This window comes from Papio anubis, unplaced genomic scaffold (genome assembly GCF_008728515.1).
Source record: "Papio anubis isolate 15944 unplaced genomic scaffold, Panubis1.0 scaffold130, whole genome shotgun sequence".
Taxonomy (NCBI): domain Eukaryota; kingdom Metazoa; phylum Chordata; class Mammalia; order Primates; family Cercopithecidae; genus Papio; species Papio anubis.
The window spans coordinates 159075-176888 of record NW_022161248.1 but is presented as its reverse complement, the minus strand read 5'-3'; the positions used below and the strand labels follow the sequence as shown (position 1 = coordinate 176888).

At 40.2% G+C, this 17814-nt stretch overlaps 1 long non-coding RNA gene across 1 annotated transcript in view; it reads left to right on the top strand.

Annotated features, from left to right (window-relative positions):
• The window catches only part of LOC101015662, a 46392-nt gene extending 29868 nt beyond the window's left edge, over positions 1-16524 (top strand). The window contains exon 2 of the long non-coding RNA XR_004181227.1: positions 12233-16524. This is a non-coding gene — a long non-coding RNA (uncharacterized LOC101015662). The remainder of the gene's footprint in view (positions 1-12232) is intronic.
• Positions 16525-17814: the final 1290 nt, after the last annotated feature.

The following is a 17814-nucleotide window of genomic DNA, read 5'->3' as shown; positions in this document are numbered from 1 at the left end:
AATCCATCACAAAAAGATCATCACCTAGGCACATAGTCATCAGGTTATTTAAAGTCAAGACAAGGGAAAGAATCTTAAGAGCTGTGGAAATAAGCATCAGATTACCTACAAAGGAAAACCTATCATATTAACAGCAGATTTCTCAGCAGAAACCCTGCAAGCCAGAAGGGATTGGGATTCCATCTTTAGCCTCCTGAAACAAAATAACTGTCAGCTAAGAATTCTGTACCCAGCAAAAGTAATCTTCATATCACAGAGGTTAGGAAAATGGTGAATAAGAGGCAGGACCAAACTGCAGCTCCCACTTGGAGAGACAGAGTACTATGTGGAGAATCACATCATGAACTTTTGCTCCAAGAACTACTGCAGGAACATACCAGGAAAGCCGAGAGAATCCACAGAGTCTTGAAGGGAGCAGGTTGCTCCTACAGTCCTGGGAGACAACCCAAAAGCTGTGAGTGCCCAAAGTGTGAAAGGAGGATCATCTGCTCCCAAACATACACCCTCGGTGGGGAACCCGAAGGTCCAGATCATGGGAGAAGGATTTGACCTTACCTGGAGCCGAGACAATTTTAGAGAGCCAAGTGAAATACAGGGGTAGAAGAAGCAGAATAGCATAGAAGTAGAATACAGGGGTAGAAGTCCCTGGGGACTGTGGGCTCTCACAGTCCCCAGGGAAGCCATTTCTGACTTTGTCTCACAGAGGTCCTTGGGGAGGGCTGCCAGAGGAACTGGGAAAAGACCACAGAGAGAGGGAAACTTCCAGCTGAACTTTGTAACAATTTCAACTGAATGCAAAATTTCCTGGACATAACTTGGGGGAGAGGATGAATCTGGAGTGCAGACACAGCACAGAAGCCACAGCAGGCAAGAAATGTGAAACCTGAAAGCCCTGCTCGCTTTCACAGCCAGAAGGTTGGCAGCCAGGGGCAAGTTCTCAGCCCTGCTCACCTGCTGCTTGAAAACAAACCCGGTGATGTTGGGGAGGGGGTATGGTGGGAGAGAGACTGGCATTTTGGGCTGCACAGCAGCTGGATGAGGACTATAACTGTCGGCTTTTCCTTACTGGCGACGTGCATGACATAGCAGAGGCAGTCATAATCCCCCTGAGAATATAACTTCATTGGCCTGAGAACCATACCCCCACTCCCTAATCCCCCACAGCAGCCACAGCAAGCCCCACCCAAGGAGAGTCTGAGCTCAGACACACCTAACCCTGCCCCCACCTGATGATCTTTCTCTACCTGCCCTGGTAGCCAAAAACAAAGAGCTCCCTTGGGAACTCTAGGGCACTGCCCACTGCCTGATCATCCCTATACTACCGCAGCTGATGCTCTCTTGATCCTCCACCTCCTGGCAGGAGGCCAAACAGCACAAAACTAGTGCAATAAACAAAACTACAACTAAGGACCTTACAGAGTTCATTTTACTCCCCTGCCACCTCCACCAGAGCAAGTGCTGCTATCCACAACTAAGAGACCTGAAGATGGTTCACATCACAGGACTCTGTGTAGACACCCCCCAGTACCAGCCTGGAGCCAGGTAGCTCTACTGGGTGGCTAGATCCAGAAGAGAATTAAAAATCATTACAGTTTGGCTCTCAGAAAACCCCATCCCTAGGGAAATTGGGGGAGCACTACATCAAGGGAGTATCCAGTGGGACAAAAGAATCTGAACAGTGTCCCTTGAGCCCCAGGTCTTCCCTTTGACATAGTCTACTTTAATAAGAAGGAACCAGAAAAACAATTATGGTAATATGACAAAATAAGGTTCTTTAACACCCCCAAAAGAACACCCTTGCTCACCAGCAGTGGATCTAAGCCAAGATGAAATCTCTGAATTGCCAATAAGAGAATTCAGAAGATCAATTATTTAGCTAATCAAGGAGGTACCAGAGATAGGTGAAGTCCAATTTAATGAAATTTTTAAAAATGATACAAGATACAAAGGAAAAAATCTTCAGTGAAATAGATAGCTTAAATAAAAAACAATAGCAGCTTCAGGAAATAAAGGACATGCTTATAGGAATGCAAAATGCACTGAAAAGTCTCAGCAATTGAATCAAGCAAGCAGAAGAAAGAACTTCAGAGCTTAAATGACAAGGTTTTTGAATTAACCCAATCCAACAAAGACAAATAAAAAAGAATAAAAAATGAACAAAGCCTCCAAGAAGTTTGGGATTATGTTAAATGACCAAACCTAAGAATAATTAGTATTCCTGAGGAAGAAGAGAAATCTAAAAGTTTGGAAAACATATTTAAGGGAATAATCAAAGAAAACTTCCACAGCATTGCTAAAAATCTAGACATCCAAATACAAGAAGCTCAAACGACACCCGAGAAATTTATCACAAAAAGATCATCACCTAGACACGTAGTTATCAGGTTACCTAAAGTCAAAATGAGGAAAGAATCTTAAGAGTTGTGAGGCAAAAGCACTAGGTAACCTATAAAGGAAAACCTGTTACATTAATAGCAGACTTCTCAGCAGAAACCCTACAAGCTAGAATGGATTGGGGCCCTACATTCAGCCTCCTTAAACAAAAGAATTATCAGCCAAGAATTTTGTATCCAGTGAAACTAAGCTTCGTAAGTGAAAGAAAGATTTCAGACAAACAAATGCTGAGACAATTTGCCACTACCAAGCCAGCACTACAAGAATTGCTAAAAGGAGCTCTAAATCATGAAACAAATCCTTAAAATACATCAAAATAGAACCTCCTTAAAGCGTAAATCTAACAGGATCTGTAAAACAAAAGCACAATAAAATTTTAAAAACCCAAAGCATTCAGGCAACAAATAGCATGATTAATAAAATAGTACTTCACATCTCAATACTAATGCTGAATGTAAGTGGCCTAAATGCTCCACTTAAAGGATACAGAATGGCAGAATAGATAAGAATTCACCAACCAAGTATCTGCTTTCTTCAAGAGATTCACCTAACACATAAGGACTCACATAAACTTAAAGTAAAGGGATGGAAAAAGACATTCCATGCAAATGGACATGAAAAGGGAGCAGGAATAGCTATTTTTGTATCAGACAAAAAAACACTTTAAAGTGACAGCAGTTGAAAAAGATGAAGAGGGACATTATATAATATCCCAACAGGAAAATATCACAGTCCTAAATATATATGCACCCAATACTGGAGCTCCCAAATTTATAAAATTACTACTAGACCTAAAAAATGAGATAGACAGCAACACAAGAATAATGGGGGACTTCAGTACTCCACTGACAGCACTAGACAGGTCATCAAGAGAAAAAGTCAACAAAGAAACAATGGATTTAAAGTATACCTTAGAACAAATGAACTTAATGGATATTTACAGAACATTCTACCCAACAAATGCAGAATATACATTCTTTTTATCAGCACATGGAACATTCTCTAAGATAGACCATATGATAGACCACAAAACAAGTTTCAATAAATTTTTAAAAACTGAAATTATATCAAGTACTCTCTCAGACCACAGTGGAATAAAACTGTAAATTGATTTCTAAAGGAACCCTCAAAACTACACAAATACATGGAAATTAAATAGCCTAGTCCTTAATGATCATCAAAAAGTCTGAAAGAGCACATATAGACAATCTAGGGTCACACCTCATGGAACTAGAGAAACAAGAACAAACCAAACCCAAACCCAGCAGAAGAAAAGAAATAACAAAAATCAGAGCAGAACTAAATGAAATTGAAACAAAAAAGAAAACAAAAGATAAATGGAACAAAAAGCTGATTCTTTGAAAAGATAAATAAAATTAATAGACCATTAGCGAGATTAACCAAAAAAAAAAAAAAAAAGAGAGAAGACATTAGTAAGCTCAATTAGAAATGAAATGGGAGATACTACAACTGATACCACAGAATTACAAAAAAAAAAAAAAAAATTCAAGGCTACTATGAACACCTTTATACCTATAAACTAGAAAACCTAGAGAAGATGGATAAATTCCTAGAAATATACAAACCTCCTAGATTAAACCAGGAAAAAAATAGAAATGCTGAACAGACTAACAACAAGCAGAGAGATTGAAATGATAATAAGACAATTGCCAACAACAACAACAAATGGCCAGGACCAGATGATTTCACAGCTGAATTCTATCAGACATTCAAAGAAGAATTGATACCTGTCCTATTGATGCTATTCCACAAGAGAGAAGAAAAGAGAATCCTCCCTAAAACATTCTATGAAGCCAGTATCACCCTAATACCAAAGCCAAGAAAGGACATAGCAAAAAAGAAAACTACAGACCAATATCCCTGACAAATGTGATACAATAATCCTTAACAAAATATTAGCTAGCCAAATCCAACAGCATATCAAAAAAATAATCTACCATGATCAAGTGGGTTTCATACCAGGGATGCTTTAACATGTGCAAGTCAATAAATGTGATACACCACATAAATAGCATTAAAAACAAAAATTACATGATCACATCAATAGATGCAGAAAAAGCATTTGTCAAAATCGGCATTGCGTTATAATTAAAATCCTCAGCAAAATCAGCATAGAAGGAACATACCTTAATGCAATAAAAGCCATCTATGACAAACACACAGCCAACATAATCCTGAATGGGGGAAAAGTTGAAAGCATTCCCCCTGAGAACTGGAACCAGACAAGGATGCCCACTCTCACCACTTCTATTCGTCATAATACTGGAAATCACAGCCAGAGCAATCAGACAAGAGTAAGAAATAAAGGACATCCAAATCAGTAAAGAGGAAGTCAAATTGTCGCTGTTTGCTGATGATATGATAGTGTACCTAGAAAAGCCTAAAGACTCCTCCAGAAAGCTCCTAGAACCGAGAAATGGATTCAGCAAAGTTTCAGGATACAAAATTAAGGTAATCAAATCAGTAGCTTTGCTGGGTATACACCAACAGCGACCAAGCTGAGAATCAAATCAAGAACTCAATCCCTTTTACAATAGCTGCAAATATACCTAACCAAGGAATATACCTAACTAAGGATGTGAAAAATCTCTACAAGGAAAACCACAAAACACTGCTGAAAAAAATCATAGATGAAACAAACAAATGGAAACACATCCCATGTTTGTGGACAGGTAGAATCAATATTGTGAAAACAATCATACTGCCAAAAGCAATCTAGAGATACTGGCAAAAGCAATCTGGAGTTTCAATGCGTTTCCCATAAAAATACCACCATCTCATCACAGAACTAGAAAAAACAATCCTAAAATTCATATGAAACAAAGAAAGAGTCAGCATAGCCAAAGAAAGACTAAGCAAAGAGAACAAATCTGGAAGCATCACATTATACAACTCCAAACTGCACTATAAGGCCACAGTCACCAAAATAGCATGGTACTGGTATAAAAATAGGCACCTAGGCCAATGAAACAGAATAGAGAACCCAGAAATAAAGCCAAGTACTTAAAGCCATCTGATCTTTGACAAAGCAAACAAAAACATAAAGTGGAGAAAGGACACTCTAGTCAGCAAATGTTGCTGAGATAATTGGCAAGTCACATGTAGAAGAATGAAACTGGATACTCATCTCTCACCTTACACAAAAATCAACTTAGATGGATCAAATATTTAAATCTAAGACCCGAAGCCATAAACATTCTAGAATATGACATCAAAAAATTCCTTCTAGACATTGGCTTAGGCAAAGGCTTCATAATCAAGAACCTAAGAGCAAATGCCACAAAACCAAAGATAAATAGATGGGACTTAAATAGACTAAAGAGCTTCTGCACAACAAAAGAATGGGCAGAGTAAACAGACAACCCACAGAGTGGGAGAAATTATTCACAAATTATGCACCCAACAAAGGACTAATATCCAGAATCTACAAGGAACTCAAACAAATTAGCAAGAAAAAAAACAAACAATCCCATCAAAAAGTGGGCTGAGGACACGAATAGACAATTCTCAAAAGAAGATATACAAATGGCCAACAAACATATGAAAAAAATGCTCAACATCACTAATAATCAGGGAAATGCAAATCAAAACCACAATGTGATACCATCTTACTCCTGCAAGAATGGCCATAATCAAAATATCAAAAAGTAATAGATGTTGGCAGGGATGTGGTGAAAAGAGAACACATTTACATTGCTGGTGGGAATGTAAACTAGTACAACAACTATGGAAAACAGTATAGAGATTCCTTAAAGAACTAAAAGTAGAACTACCATTTGATCCAGCAATCCCACTACTTGGTATTTACTCAAAGGAAAATAAGTCATTGTACAAAAAAAGATACCTGCACATACATGTTTATAGCAGCACAATTCACAATTGCAAAAATTTGAAACCAGCCCAAATGCCCATCAATCAACAAGTGGATAAAAAAATGTGATAAATATATATCATGGAATACTATTCAGACTTAAACAGGAATGAAATAATGCCATTTGCAGCACTTGTATTGGAGTTGGAGCCCATTTATTCTAAGTGAAGTAACTTAGGAATGGAAAACCAAATATTGTATGTTCTCACTTATAAGTGGGAGCTAAATTATGAGGACACAAAGGCGTAAGAATGATATAATGGACTTTGGGGACTCATGGGGAAGGGTGGGAAGGGGTGAGAGATAGAAGACTACCTATTGAGTACAGCGTACACTGCTCAGGTGATGAGTGCAACAAAATCTCGGAAATTACCACTAAAAAGCTTATCCATGTAACCAAAACCTACCTGTTTCCCAAAAGGTATTGAAATAGAATAAATAAATAAATAAATAAAATTTTTAAAAATTAAATAGAAATAGACATTTTTCCTAAGAAGATATACAAATGGCCTGTAAGTACATTAAAGAGTACTTGACATTATTAGTCATCAGGGTATTGCAAATCAAAACTACAATGAGATACCACTTCATACCCACTAGGATGGCTATAATTAAAAAGCTTTTTTTTTTTTTGAGACAGAGTCTTGCTCTGTCACCCAAACTGGAGTGCAATGGTACAATCTCAGCTCACCGCAACCTCTGCCTCCCAGGTTCAAGCATTTCTCCTGCCTCAACTTCCAGAATAGCAGGGGTTACAGGCACCCACCACCACACCTAATTTTTTGTATTTTTAGTAGAAACAGGGCTTTGCAATGTTTGCCAGGCTGGTCTCGAACTCCTGAGCTCAAGTGATCCGCCTGCCTCAGCTTCCCAAAGTGCTGGGATTACAGGCATGAGCCACTGCGCCCAGCCTTAAAAAGACATTTTTAAATAGTGTGGGTGAAATTAAAACCCTAATACTCTGCTAATGGGAATAGAACATGTTACATCCGTTTTGGAAAACAGTCTGGCAGCTTCTAAAAAGGTCAAAAATAGAGTTACCATGGTACCTAGCAATTGGACACCTAGGTGTATATCCAAGAAAAATACAAACGTATGTTTACTCAATCACTTGTACATGAATGTTCATAGCGGCTTTATTGATAATAGCCAAAAAGCGCAAACAACCAAAGTGTCCATAAACTGACGAAGGAATGAATAAAATGTGGTATATCTGTACAATGGAATACTATTTGGCCATAAAGAGAAATAAAGTACTATATGTGCTAAAACATGAATGAACCTTGAAAACATTATGTTAAGAAAAACAAGCCAATCACAAAAGACCACATGTTGTATGATTTTATTTATATAAAATATCCAAATTAGGTAAATCTATAGAGACAAAAAGTCATTTGATGGTTGCCTATGGCTAGGAGACTTGTGGAAAAATGGAGAGAGACTGTGAATTGTATGGGTTTTTTGTTTGGTTAATTGGTTTCTGGAGGTAATGAAAATGATCTAAAATTTATTATGATGATGGTTGTACATCATTCTATATGTTAAAAATATTTGACTTCTCTACTTTAAATAGGTGAACTGTATAAATAAAGCCATTAAAGCTCAGCAAAGCTGTTATATATAAAAATTAAAGATAATTGGAAGATGTTTAATAAAATATGTGCACTTCTATTTTAAGTTATTAAAATGTCCTAGAAACTAGCTCGCAACTCCCCGGGCTTCTCACACGCTCTGGGCTTCTCTGGAAACATGGTTCGGTGCAGTAAAGACTATTTTTAACCTTAAGTAATTAGAAGGAGAGCTAAAATCAGAATGTGGTCCAGTGAGATACATCTCATGCCAGTTAGAATGGCGATCATTTAAAAGTCAGGAAACAATAGATGCTGAAGAGGATATGGAGAAATAGGAATGCTTTTACACTGTTGGTGGGAGTGTAAATTAGTTCAACCATTGTGGAAGACAGTGTGACGATTCCTCAAGGATCTAGAACCCGAAATACCAATTGACCCAGCAATCCTATTGCTGGGTATATACCCAAAGGATTATAAATCATTCTACTATAAAGACACATGCACACACATGTTTATTGCAGCACTCTTCACAATAGCAAAGACTTGGAACCAACCCAAATGCCCATCAATGATAGACTGGATAAAGAAAATGTGGCTGTAATGTATTCCATATACACCATGGAATACTATACAGCCAAAAAAAGGATGAGTTGATGTTCTTTGCAGGGACATGGATGAATTTGGAAACCATCATTCTCAGCAAACTAACACAGGAACAGGAAACCAAACACTGCATGTTCTCACTCGTAAGTGGGAGTTGAACAATGAGAACACATGGACACAGGGAGGGGAACACCACACACCAGGGTCTGTCGGGGTGGGGGGCTAGAGGAAGGATAGCATTAGGAGAAATAATGCAGGTGACGGGTTGATGGGTGTAGCAAACCACATGGCACGTGTATAGCTATGTAACAAACCTGCATGTTCTGCGCATGTATCCCAGAACTTAAAGTATAATTAAAAAAAAAAAAATCAAAATGTGGCCAAACTTGTCTTCATTCTCTCACTCCTGGTGAAATGGGGACTGGCTCAGACTTGGCCACTGCGAGTGACCAAATGAATGAGCACTGAATTTTAGGGCAAGAGGGAACTTTACAATTACCTAAGGAATGCCACATGAAAAAGTTTTATTTTTGTGAGGGTTTCCCCTAAAGCAGACCTTGATACACAGTTTTGGATTCAGGTAGTTTACTTGGGTGTTTGTCTCAGGAAACACAAGTGGAGAAATGGAGAAAGTAAGATGCAGAAAGGAGAAAAGCCAATAAAAGGTGCAATAAAAATTGAACTACTAATATAGGCTATTGGGGCTCAGTTCTGCTGAAGATGCTCCAAAAAAGCGTGTAAAGTATACTTCAAAATCACCCCACATGAGTACAGGGAGACTGAGGCTTGTATCCACCAGTTTTCATCTCCCACTGGCTGGGGACTACCCTTGAAGGTATTAACTCTACACTTCTGGGCTGTGTCTGCTTGCTGTAGAACATGCTTCTGCTGAAAAAAAATCCTCAGGCTTAAAAAAAGAGAGATGGTTGAGGGAGAAGCTGCCAGCTTCTGGTACTGACACCATAGCTGCAAATGATCTAGGTGAGTATGAGAATGTGGTATGAGGAGACATTATCTATTACAGTGTCGATGGTTAAATAACATAAATAGAAATGAAATCACCACCATTTTCCTGGTTCAGAAGGGAATTTCCAACTGGCCATACCTGCCCCACCTTGATCTGAAGGCAAGTTTCCTCCTGTTATCATCCTCCCCTCAAAAGGTGGCCAAATCTCTTTTTGTTCTGAGTGACCTGTGAGTGTCTAGGACCTTTACATCAGCAGCTTGTCTACAGGAGATGGTCCATCTGGAACAGGTGAGAGGTTTCGGCAGAGTCTCATGGGCAGTGATAAACATCACTTCCATCCAGACTCTCAAAGTTCCATGGGTTAGTTGCTGGCAGTTTTCAGGTCACCCACATAGAAGAGGGACACATTAGTTTGGTGCAGAGCTTTCTTATAGCTTCTCAGTTCATGAAAGATTTCCTATAGCTTCTCAACACATGAAAGGTTTCTTTTTCCCCATGTCAGTCCTCAGCTCTCCCTCTTTTTCCCTTACTCTGATTCTTAGTTACTGAGATACCTCATTTTTCTCACTGGAATCTGAGCTTCTGTGTATCATTGACCAATTCGTGACTGGTAAAACAGTTTAATAATATAGATTAATACTTGAATATATAAATTTCACCTCTCAAGATTAGGAAATGTCAGGTTAAAGTCTAGCAGATTGCCTTAGTATAGGACTTCTCAGAGCCTCTCTTATTGTTATGAGCCTCAGCTGTCCTCAAAGCAGTGGTTAAAGTTCACAGTATTTTCCAAAGCTATTTGACCATGGAAGAGTTTTTCAAAGAGCACCTCGTGAACCTAATGTTCTATGGAACACACTTGGAGAAATATCAGTGTAGCACACTCCATCCATTTTACTCATGGAAAAATAGAAGTCCATAGAAGTGAAGTGTCTTGCTTAAGTCATGCCGTAAGTTATTGATGGAGCCAGAATTTGAAGCCAGGTCTCCTGTCTCTTAGGTGTTCTTTGCTCAGTAGAAGAAAAATGGTCATGGGTTTACCTTGTGATAAGTAGCTTGTGAATTATTCTTTCTCCATTGTTGATGTATTTGAGGAGTGTCATCCTCCTTCTATATGAAAACCAGATGAATGGAAATGTTTACAACCATTCCAGTGATCAACTGTCAGATAGTAGAAGGAGATAAATAAAGACAAGAGATAAAAAGGAGTTAAAACCTAGACATGCTGGGTGTGACAAAGGTGGTTCGCTGTTTAGCAAAACTTCCTGCTCCCTCCTTCATGTGGGTAGGTAGGGATGTAACTGTGCATCTAAATATGGCCATGTGGCAAGTTCTCATTAATGGAGGTGTAGGTGGGGTTTTAAGTAATAAAGATACTTTCTCCACCTTCTTGCCCCTCTACCATCTAAATGCTGAGAACTCAGGCCCTAGGGAATGGCAAAGCATGCAACAGAAGGAAGCCTCCTATCTAAACCCGAATGTGGAAGAAAGCCTCTGATTGACCAGAGAAGACTCTTACATAAGCAAGAAATATGCTTCTATTGTGTCAACCACTGAGTTTTGGCTTTGATACAACAGTTCACATTGCCCTAGTTAATGTACTGGGAGGTGGAAGGAAATATGGGGCAAAAGAAGAGATGAGAGATGTCAAAAAGTATGGATTGATGGGTCAAAAATTCGGGGACACAGCCATGTCATCTGAACCAGAAAGGAACCCGGAACAAAGCAATCAGTCCTTTTGCTCGGGGACTGAGGGGACCAGCAGACACAGCATCCTTCACACCATGCCCTCCTTCACCCTACCTTCATTCAATTGCTAAACCTGCCTCGTTCTGCTAAGTGTTCAGGTAGTATCTACTTCTCTCCATTCTCACTGGCAGAACCTGGGTGGTCATCTTCATCTGTCGGCTGGATTATTCCAATACTCTGTAACTAGTCCTATGTTCTGTTAGCCACCCCTTTCCCCCCTCACAGATCCATTCTCCACGCTGTGGCCAGAATCATCTTCATAATATACAAATGGGATTATAACCCACTCCTTAGGCCCTGGCTTGAACCCTTCAATTAATTCTCAGTTGATTACAATAAAGTTCAAAACCCTATGTGGCCCTGCATGATATGGCCTCTGTTTCAGCTGTCACCTCTCTAGTCCTTAGACTCTATGTATCAGCCACTGTGAACTTCTTTTGGCTCCCTGAGTGGGTCACATTTCTCTTGCCTCTTACCCATTGCATAAGACACTCCCACTTCCCAAATGTCCTTCCCCTTCTCTCCTCTCCATGTCCCTTCCTACCAACAGTTTGACTCCCACTCAACCTAGCTGTCACCTTTTCTGGGAAGGTTTCTACGACATATTCAGGCTGAATTAACTTCTTATTTTCTGTCTGTCCTTAGTACCCTGTTCATGCCCCTATCAAAGCACTTTCATACTCTACTTAATTTTCTGTCAGTATCTTCTGTTAGACTGATGCTTGAGGGCAGAAACACCTCAATCACCATTAAATCTGAGCACTTCATGGATGTTTGGTACAGAGAAGGCGTTCAGTACTTTTTTTGCTTGTTTTTTAGCTGGGTGGATGGGTGGGACAAATACCTATTTGATACAAGCCAAAGAAAAGTTCGTACATTGGCAATAAGCATTGTTGGTTAACCATTAGTGAAAATAGAATCACATTTTTTCATAAATTTATTTATATAATCTGATCCATAAATATCTTTTAACATATGATTTTCCAAAGTTGCTGTGTTTGACTCTTTTAAAGGATTTGACTGATTTGCTTAATTATTTATTTGTTTGTTTGTTAACAGGTGAGTAGACAAGCCAGCACATCTTTCTCACTCTCTACAAGCCAGGACTGGAAGAAACCTGGTTGCTGGCTCAGGAGGAATGAACCATGCACCGGGTTAAGACTTTAGCTCTGGAATCAGAGCTGTCTGAGTTTAGTCCTGCCATATGATTTACCAGCCGTGTGACCTCAGGTGATGAATTAATATTTCTGACGTCCTTATCAGAGTGCCTAGTACATATTAAGAATGCAACAGTGGGTAGCAATAATCGTCAATGTTATATTCTCCACAAAAATTAACTTTTATCATTATCCTTCCTTAATATTGTTGTTAAACTGTGACTAACGCATCCCGGGGGTGGGGGGTTGTACACTGTGTGCAGGAAAAGTAACCAGAAAGATCAACCCTATGAGATCATCAGGAAAGACCTAATGCTTCTCACTGGACAGACAAGAAAACCCACACTCAGCAGGGTTAGGAGACCTGCTCCAAGTCACGTAGCTAGTAAGGGCAGAGCTGAGTCAAACCAGAACTTCTGATTCCAAAGCCAGTTCTCTTTCCACTACACTGCATGGCCTCTGGGTGTTAGCATTTCCAGGTCCCACCTACTTCCAAATATCTAAGGTCAAACAGGACTTTGGATTCCAAATATGCACACTAGGACTGCCTGTTCCCTTCTCTCCATTCACAGGTATGTGGCACTGTGGGCCCATGGGGCATTCTGCCCAGGCTGCAGAGCTCTCGAATGTGCTTCCCTTCCCCAAGCTGTCTTCTCTGTCAAGGGCACAGACTGGTTCCCATAGAGACCGAAGTACCCTTTCACAGAGTTGCTTCTGCGTCTCTCCCTGGGACTGGGCTGGGATTGCTATCTACCTCTTGCACTTCAGAAGTCCAGAGAACCTAAGACTTTTGTGCTTTGTAGACACATGCCACAAAAACTGAGCACACTTACCAACTGAACAAACATCAGAATGTGCCAAATCTCTAAAGTCCAATTCTTAGTGCAAACTGCCAAAGCAGATAACACTTACAGTACTCAGAAGGTCATAAATTGTCCAAGCTCGATAGGACCTGAGGCCTCTTCTAGTCTGAACTATTTATTTTGCAGAGGAGGAAATATGGGCAAAGAAATGGGCAGGAACAAATGTCCAGGCTTTGGTGATAGTGATTGTGGGGTGTCTCCTGGGTCCCATTCCATCATCCTTCTTATCACATCCATATACATCTTCCTGGAGACTCATCATAATTGGATACCCCTTACAGAGACCAGCTGCCTGAGACATAGACACCTGCTCAGGACGCTGGCTATCACTATGGGGACCCGTTTTGACACAGGCCTTTGTTAGTGACTGGGAACACCTCCTAAAAATGAGATGGTCTGAAGGGGTCCCAGTACTTGGGGACTGTGTGTAATAGGAGCCTTAAGAGAGGCTTCTAGACTATCTCTTGATTGCCTGTATGATATTTTGTGAGACTGTAAACCTACCTCACTATTAATTTTAGCAAAATAAAATTAAAAAGCAAACAACCAAATGAAAAGAGATGTCATATAGAAAAGTAGTATGGACAATTCTACAGATGTTTCAAGAATAGTGTTCATCACTGGTGCTCCAGTACACAGAGAAATGTGCTGGAGAGGTTCATTAGGATTCTTGAGTCAAGCCAAAGGCTAGAATCAGGCTTGTGGTTTCAGGCATCCAGTAGCAGAGGTTAGCTCTAGAGTGGGGTTGGAAATAAATATTACCCCAGGTACCTACCCTACCCTTAGCTTAGTGCCTCCCAGTAGGTGGAAGGGAAATCTTAAGGGACCAAGATGGGTTGATCAATTCCAGGAAGCTTTGATGTTTTCAAAATCACATAGGATATTGAAGTCTTAGAACCTCCCAGGGGGCTCCTGAACCAGAATTTGCTTCAATCAGACAGATAGGGAACACATCTAGTGTCCTCTGTTCTTCACAGTTTCTCATCTTCTGAACCTCCACTTGCAGTCCTAAATCAGAGATAGGCAACCCCCTGCAGTATGGTGATGCCACATGCCAGAGGGCTAAAGGAGGTCTCTCTATTGCACAGGACCATTCACAGGCAATGGAGTGAATCTGAAGGGGATCTGAAGGGGAAAATTGCCTTTTGAGCATACTAAATTCCATCCCATTTAAGAAAGGAGACAGTGTTTCTTTATTCTTAAGCTTCCATTATCCTCCTTGGTACCCAGTGCATGGAAGAGACTGAATAAACATCTGACGGATGACTAGGTAAATGAATGAATGAAAGAATAAAGTGAGTATTTGAGTTAGTTAGAAAAAGAGTGAACTATATAGGCTAGAGAATGAACTGCCATAAAGAGGGAATTGCAAAATCTCGATAATACACACATAAATGTTCATGAATTCTATGATAGAGAAAGAGGTTCATCTGTTTATATAATTCCTATCAATACTGTATTTCCTCTTAATGTTTCTTGAACTCTTTAAAACAAGAAACTTTTAACTATTTGGTTCTCTGAACATTTAAAATAACTTTTTGGTGTTATTTCTTTCATTTTTTCTAGCTAGTGAAGTATGTATTCCAATGAGCTGTTTTTCACTTAGCCTCGCTCAGTGTCTTTGTCTGTAGTCACCATTTGGCCTTTTCACCACTATGTGTATTAACACCCTGGTAGGAAAGAGATAAATGGAAGCAAAATAGCAAAGTGGTGAAGAGGAGGGTTCTAGAGGCAGACAACCCTGCAGTCCTGAGTCCTGAGTCCACTGTTTAACAGAGTGACTTTGCTTAGCTTGTAGATTATAATGGAACTTGCCTGTAAGTATGATTATGAGTAGTCCTGGAAGGATAATACATTGCATTGTGTTAATCACACCGTGAATGATCAATGAATTTTAGTTACTGGTATCATTATATTGTATTGCTATACTACTGTATTACATTAAATCATATTGTATTATATCAATCATATCATCTATTATATATCAGTAGCATATTGATTGTGGTCTTGTAAAACCAGTGTCTATGGATGTGTTGAACAAAGCCACATCCTCTATAGAGTCCTCCTCCAGTCACCTCCTTAACTTTCTTCCCCAGATTGAGACCACCCCTTATTTCTCTCTTATGTAAATTCTGAAAGTAGTACCCAGTGGTCTTCAGGGAGAGAAATCTTGTTTTTTCTCTGAAACAACATTCAGCTACACCCGTGGCTGGCCTTCCCTACATGTGTCCCCCTTCCTCTCATTCAGGAGAGGCCATTTGAGTTCAGAGTCCTGATGTGAAGCTTGCGTTTGAGGAAGGAAAACCACTTCAAATCTCATTTGTTGACCTGACTCTCACCCTTCCCCTCCAGCATTCCAAACTCCCACTCACATCAACAAGCTAGAATTTTAAACTTGGTTGGAACTGTAAAAGCTTGAGGTTATTAGAGCTCAAGGATAGGGCAGGAGCTGAGTCTGACAGCTTGTTTTACTCTCCGCACTGAGGCAATCAAGGCCAAGGCAGTGTCAGGGAAAGGCCAGGTTTTCTTGTAGCCTTGGGCTGTTGGCCGTATGCTGGGGAAGGGAGGTGGAGCCGAAGATTTGGCATCAAATCAGAAAAAATAAGGTACGTTGATTCACTCAACTCTGTGCTTAACCCTGTGGCAAACACATTGGCTAACTTCTCTGCTCTTCTTTTCATCTTCTTTAGGTTATCCAGGTTTTTAGGTGGTAGCAACATGTTCAAGGAAGATGCAACCCCTTCCTCTAGCCTGAGAGAATAAAGCATCTTTGGCTTATTGCCAACCATGGCAATCCCATTCCCCTTTTCTCATGATTGATTTGGGAATGGGCAAGTGACCCAGCCCTGACCAATGAGACCAAAGAAACAGTCTATTGGTCAGCTTATCTCAGAAGATTTTTGTTTCCTGCTATAAACAGTAAGTTTCTTCCTGCCTGACTTAAATGCAGTTGTGTGCAAACATGTTACTTGGAGCTACAGCAACGATTCTGTGACCATGAGGCAATAAGCCAAGAACAAAGGATAGAATAGTGAAAAGACAGAGTATTGAATTTTTTTATGATATCATTGAACTGCTGGACCAATGTGGAGCCATCTACTTTTAGTCTTTCATGATTTGTGAGATGATTAAAAATTTCTTTCGTTTTAGCCATTATTTCTTTTCTGTTACTCAAAACTGAAGACATCCTACATAATACAAACACTATCCAACCTGGGTTGTAATGTATCTATTTTCAGATCTGTGTGTTCTATCTTATTGATTTTTGTATTCTTAGCACTGACTATAAGCCTGCTACTTAGTAAGACTTCAATAAATGACTGTTTAAAAAGGTCTTAGATGATTAAAAAAAAAAATTCTGAAGTTGCTGAAATATGAAGACCAGGAACCAATTTCAGGTTCCATAAATTTCTTGCTTCCTTTGCTTCTGGGGTATTCTTCATTTCTGTCTGATTCTACCTTTACTAAAATGAATGAATGATTGAGGACTATGAAAAATGGCTGGTATAGTGGCTACTGCTGAGAAGTATCTCTTGGAGATTCCCAGAAATTCCTTAAGCCACATTCAGACCTAACTCTCTGATGATCAGTGTTTCTGAACTCAAACCAGTATATATAATCAGTGGACTATTTAAAGTGGTATTGGCCTAGAATATCTAGGACACATGTTTTATGCATTCAGTAAGCATTTGTTTAATGTCTCTTATCTACCAGGCACATTATTGTGCATTGGGCATATAGAGATGACCAACCACATGGCCTCATTCCTTGAAAAGCTTACAGTAATCAAACAGGGTTAATAGCCTAAAGAGAGGTAATTACAAGTCTTACAACCAGTCCTCTTAGCATAGTATGGTACTACCACTGAGTTAATTAAGACAACAAAATTCCTAGATATATATCTTTGATGAAATGGTTTCCATAAAAACTTTCCAAGCTTGGTCCTCCCCAGCAGAGTTCATTTTGGAAGGTGACTTTCTGCTTTCATCACCTAAGATCCTTAGCATGTACCCTGTGTTCTCCAGAGGCACCCCTTGCCCAGAGTGTGCCCTCTGCATGGTTCCCCCAGAACACCTATTTCAAAGGAAAAGAAGTTTGATCATTCAGTGAAGATTTGGGAGGCCACTTTTCTACGTGAGAGGATTACGAGTAGTGCCTGGCTCCCCTATGAATTAGTAAATATAAAGAAAATATAAATTAACCCCCTTTCTGGCTAGGCACAGTGGCTCATGCCTGTAATCCCAGCACTTTGGGAAGCCGAGGTGGGTGGATCACTTGAGGTCAGGAGTTTGAGACCAGCCTGGCCAACATGGCAAAACCCTGTCTCTGGCCGGGCGCGGTGGCTCAAGCCTGTAATCCCAGCACTTTGGGAGGCCGAGGCGGGCGGATCACGAGGTCAGGAGATCGAGACCATCCTGGCTAACATGGTGAAACCCCGTCTCTACTAAAAATACAAAAAACTAGCCGGGCGTGGTGGCGGGCGCCTGTAGTCCCAGCTACTCGGAGGCTGAGGCAGGAGAATGGCCTGAACCTGGGAGGCGGAGCTTGCAGTGAGCCGAGATCGCGCCACTGCACTCCAGCCTGGGTGACACAGCGCGAGACTCCGTCTCAAAAAAAAAAC